The sequence below is a fragment of the Sus scrofa genome, chromosome 3, assembly GCF_000003025.6.
Source record: "Sus scrofa isolate TJ Tabasco breed Duroc chromosome 3, Sscrofa11.1, whole genome shotgun sequence".
In the NCBI taxonomy this organism is placed as follows: Eukaryota; Metazoa; Chordata; class Mammalia; order Artiodactyla; family Suidae; genus Sus; species Sus scrofa.
Genome location: NC_010445.4, coordinates 123,448,214 through 123,454,213, shown reverse-complemented (window position 1 = coordinate 123,454,213; position 6,000 = coordinate 123,448,214).

Genomic DNA, 6,000 nt, shown 5'->3' with positions numbered 1-6,000 from the left:
GCTGAGGTTTGTAAAGTTGGGTCATCTGTTAGCATATTAACTGGTAAATACCATAGTTTACAGCCTGAGGAAATGTTTGAAACTTTTCTTTGTGTAACAAATCATCATTATTCATATAGATTTTAGATCTTTCAAAATTGTCAAGCTAAATGCTTTTCAATTAAGCACTGACCACAGTCCAATGGGTCCTATGAAACATCAGCAGGTCAGTCCAAAGTACCAAAGAGGTGAGGGAAGTAATTTTCAACAGATGGCTGGAGACATGAATGCGGGCGACTGTGACTTATTCTTAAAGCTCTTGGTAACAAATGCAAGGGCAACTCACTTAGTCAGTGATAGCCAAAAAGAAAGGAGAATTGTGAGCTGATGGTGGAAAGCAGGTATGGTCTCTTTCAAATACGTGCCCTTGTAGGCACTGTGAAAGAAGGCAAGGGTGTCAGGACTGGCTTCTCGGCATCACTATTTGCTTGTCTGGGGAAAAGAAAAGACAGGGAAATGAAGAATCATGATCACTGAGATAGTTAATTTTCTGTATCAACTTGGTTTGTTCGTGGTACCAAGCTATTGGGTCAAATACAAGGCTATATGTTGTTCTGAAGGTATTTCTTAAGTGAGACTGACATTTTAATAAAGTAGACTTCAGTAAAGTAGATTATCTTCCGTAAAATGGGTAGGCGCCCTCCAATCAGTTGAAGGCCTTAAGAGAAAAAGTCTGAGGTCATCCCAGAAGTAGGAAATTCAGCCTTCAGACTAGTTTTCAACTCAAACCACAATATCAACTCTTCCCAGCTTCTTTTTGCTTTTAGACCTGTAACTAGACTCAAGTCTCAGAAGTCATTAAAGGGGAAGCATGGAGTTCCCATTGTGGCTCAGCAGAAATGAATCTGATCAGCATCCATGAGGACGTAAGTTCGATCACTGGCCTCACTCAGTGAGTTAAGGATCCGGCGTTGCTGTGAGCTGTGGTGTAGGTGGGCAGCTACAGCTCCTATTCAACTGACCCCCAGACTGGGAATCTCCATGTGGCACAGGTGTGGCCCTAAAAAGACAAAAAAAAAAGGGAAGAACAGAGTGTAACCAATGAGGAAGTATGATCTACTTGAAAAGAACTAAATAATTTTCCAACATTTACAGCAGAAATCCAGGGAATACTTGTTCAAATGGGTATTACAGATCTGGAATAATGCTAGAAAGAACAAAATTTTGGTTTTTTTCCCTTTTAAATTTATTTATTTTTAAAAAATTTTTATTATAATATAGTTGATTTACAGTGTGCTATACAGAATAGTGAATATGTTTGTGTATGTGTTGGTGTGTATAAAATCGTTGGTTTCTTCCTTGTCTTATCCCCTAATCATATAAAAATATATATGCAATCAACTTTATATTATAGTTTTTAAATACTGCTAACTTTTTTTTTTTCTTTGTCTTTTTAGGGCCGCACCCACGGCATATGGAGGTTCCCAGGCTAGGGGTCGAATCGGAGCTACAGCTGCCAGCCTACACCACAGCCACAGCCACGCAAGATCAGAGACCCGTCTGTGACCTACACCACTGCTCACAGCAACATCGGATCTTCAACCCACCGAGCGAGGCCAGGAATCGAACCCGCAACCTCATGGTTCCTAGTCGGATTCGTTAACCACTGAGCCATGACGGGAACTCCCTAAGTATTGTTAACTTTATACTATAGTTTAAGTTACAGGGCATCAAGGAAAAGAGCTAATACCACCCAAGCACTCTGCTTCTTTCTCTGCACATGACATTATGTATTTCAGTTGTAGGCAGAACGATTGTGTCATGCGAGGCCAAAATACTACTCGATATTGTTTTTATTTAGAGATTGAGTGTGGCTTGGGGGGAAGTGTATGGAGGACAATTTGACAAATGGACTGTGATGATTAATTTTATATATTAACTTGACTAAGGCATGGTATCAGATATTTGATCAAATACCTGTCTAGAAGTTCCTGTGAATATGTTTTTTAGATAAGAGTAACATTTAAAATGTAAAGTTTGAATGAAGTAGTTACCCTCTATAATGTGCAAGGGTCCAATTTAATCATTCAAATATTGGAGAGAAAAAAACAAATAAACAGAAGTGTTCCAAGGAAGAGAGAACTCTGTCTCCAGACTGCCTTTATACTCAAGCTGCAGCATAAAAACTCTTCCTTAGGTTTCTGGCCTTCCTGCCTGCCCTATACATTTTGGACTGGCCAGCGCCCCCAAATCACATGAACAAATTCCTTGAAATAAATATCTTCTCTCTCTCTTTCAGCTTACCTTAATTGGGGCCACCCTGTAATCTCAAATTTTGCCTGTAATACAACTCATTTGGGAGAATCTCATTGTATTTTCATTACATGGAGAAATTAAGAATTTGAAGGAGTTCCAGCCTATAAGCCTATTTTCTACTAACTTGAAAAGTATTGAAAGTTAAAGATAAATCAGCATCTGAGAGGCAGAGAGAACCTAACTTAACTTGAGGATGCAGGGAAGATCATAAAACAAAGAATGATAACACAAGAATAGTAGTAATGACAACACAAAATTTGGTATAAGTACAGACCTAAAGCTGAGATGATGTCATAAAGGAACACGATGGTTTCCTGTTTTCCAAAGGGGAGTACTGCTGAGTAAACCCTTACTTAAATTAAATGCAGGAATGGTTGTGTGTGTGTGAGAGAGAGAGAGAGAGAGACTAGCAGGCAGTTAGAGTCAGAGAGAGGCAGAGAGAGACAGCAGGGATGTGGTGAAAAATCATGTGGGAGATGCTGAAAGCAATGATACTCTATTATATCATTAGGCTACAAACCAAAATAAAAAGGAAATGAGGTAAGAATTTTGGTGAAATACTAATACTTTAAGAAGTCTTAGCTATTTAAGGTTGTAATGTTTCATAGCTAAAATCTTAAAATTTGTTGTTGCCCTGATTCTAATGTGTTCAGGGAACAGAATAGAATTAAAGAGCTTTAGTCTACCATCACTTGATTAGAAATTACATTAATGAGTTAAATTCCACTCTTTTAATATATTAAAATTATACAATTTTTGACCTTATTCTATTCCATCAATTTTTCTCTTTATATGTAAATACTATCCTATTGAAATACTAACATATATTGCACTGTTTTCCTTTTGCAGATTATCTCATTCTTATTTTTTTTCAAAAATTCTCTGATGATTCTCATGCTTTTTAGAATCATTTGCACTATATCACAAAATAGGCTGGCCTGCTGGGACACTGGTTTAGAGTGACTGCATTGTTGCCATCTTTCATTTTCTTTGGAGTACACCTAATCATTTCCACCTCTGGCTCAGTTTAAGTGAAGATATTCTGAACATTTTATTGCACTTTTTAGGTTCACCTGAAATGATCACCCTTTGTCCTTTCAATGAGTTTTTAAAAAGGCCACCCATTAGTTCACGAGCTAATAAGAGTTACATGTTTGGCCTCTCTCTGTGATGCCCTGCAGCTTTCTGTCTTGCTTCTTTCTAGTTTAAGTACTGTGTTCTCTGACTTGATAATTCTGTGTCGCCTCTGTGTTTTGCATTCTGCCACACTCTTTGGCAGAAAAGCGTTACTATAATTTGCTCCTTTTGATGAAAGTGACTTTCATGTTGAGCTGAAAATGGTTTCTTTTGCTATGCAGGATAGAGATGGTTTCTCCTTCATGTGTAGCATTATTGAGCATCCTCTCTGGCTGCAAGAGTTCAGAGGTGTGCTTTATCATTTATCATTTCATATCTCCAATGACACTGACATTAAAAAGAGGGGTCATGAAGCTAGGCAGTTTTAGAGTTGGGCTTCTCTGAACATGGCTTTGTACATTTCCTGTTTATGTGTGTAGTTGGATATGAGTGTGGGAGGTGTTCCTGTGTATTCAGTCATTCTTTACTCATTTAACAAGTGTCAGTTAATTAGCTATCCTCCTCCAGATGTGATATTTTTCCAAAAAAATAAAGATGAAAAAGATTTAGAGGAGTTCCCATTGTTGTGGCTCAGCAGGAATGAATCTGACTAGTATCCGTGAGGACACAGGTTAGATCCCTGGCTTTGCTCAGTGGGTTAAGGATCCTGCATTGCTGTGGCTGCGGTGTGGGCAAGGTGGCTACAGCTCCGCTTAGACCCCTAGCCTGAGAACCTCCATATGCCACGGGTACGGCCTTAAAAATGCACACACACACACACACACAAAAGTTTTAGAAACTGTGGTTCCTACTCTGAGATGATTTATAATCTATTATAAAAAACAAACAAACCAAAACTTTAGAAGTCTTGGTTTAGCATTTTGAAAGGAGGAAATATAAGATGAAATTGCATAGGAAAAAAAATAAACAAATTTGGATTAATGGATGATCAAGGGGAGCATCCCTGTCAGGAAGAATCCCTGTGACCATTGTGACTGGATCAAATCTTGCAGGATGCAAATTAGCCAAGAAGTGCAGTGCACGGATAAAGAACATGCCCTTAGTAGCAGCACGTACCTATTAAAGCAAATGAAAGAAAGCTCAGTGTATTCAATTTTTTTAAAGCACTTCTGTAAGACTTAAGTTCAACACAGGCAACTGTGTATGACTGGGTCACTTTCCTGTACAATGGAAATTGAAGACACATTATAAATCAACTATAATAAAAAATAAAATGTGAGGAAAACATACTAAGAATTGTTGGTAGCAAGTACACACAATGGTAGCATTATTAACAATCATTTACAAAGTAAATTGTATACCTGGGGGTTTCCTGATTCTAGAAAAATTGAAAGTTATGATGTATCTACACTTAAATCATTTTGGAAAGACTATCTATAAAAGGTTTCAAAACATACCTAAAGGACGAAAGGGAAAATATTTATTTCATTAATGAATTTAAGGTTAGTCATTTCTGTAGTCAAAAATCATCTTTCTTCAGAGTCAACTCTTTAGACCATTTCTTTCTCTTTCTTTCTTTCCTTCCCTTTTTTTTTTTTTTGTCTTTTTAGGGCCACACTCACTGCATATGGAATTTTCCAGGTTAGGGGTCGAACCAGAGCTACAGCTGCTGGCCTATGCCACAGCCACAGCAACGCAAGATCCGAGCTACATCTGTGGCCTAAACCACAGCTCACAGCAGCACTGGATCCTCAACCCACAGGACAAGACCAGGGATCAAACCCTCATCCTCATGGATCCTAGTCTGGTTTGTCACATTGAACCATGATGGGAACTCCTTTAAACCATTTCATTTTCCCACTTCATTCAGGCAAGGAAAGAGGTGACTTCATCCATTATCTATCCTTCACTGCCTTAAATTTAAATTGTCTTTGAAGGAGCAATTTAGTTCAGGGCTTGCACCATAGAACCTTCACAGAGTCTCAGACAGAGCCATCTGTTTTTCTTCTGACCTGGTATCTTATGTCAGCCACTTCCTGTGGCAGGGTTTTATTCATTTTTGAAATCTAAAGCTTTATTATATTAGAAGTTCTTTGTATTTTTTTTTTTTTTTTGTCTTTTTGCTATTTCTTTGGGCCGCTCCCAGGGCATATGGAGGTTCCCAGGCTAGGGGTCCAATTGGAGCTGTAGCCACTGGCCTACGCCAGAGCCATAGCAACGCGGGATCTGAGCGGCGTCTGCAACCTACACCACAGCTCACGGCAACGCCGGATCATTAACCCAATGAGCAAGCGCAGGGACCGAACCCGCAACCTCATGGTTCCTAGTCGGATTCGTTAACCACTGCGCCACGACGGGAACTCCTGTTTTTTGTTTTTTTTTTTTTTTTTAAACATCTTCTCTATCTAGCTTATCTTTGAGCACCTTCAAGCCACCTTCAGCATATGCCTTGGTTTAAAATAAACACATAAAACTCTGCACTGAACACAAGATTGAATGCACATTTTCTAGAATTAGAGATTATAATAGGAGGTGGCTTCATGAAAAAAAAAAAAAAAAAAAAAAAAGACCATAAAGAAGATGGCAACTCTTGCTCTGTAATATCTTTCAGCCTGGAAATGAAATACC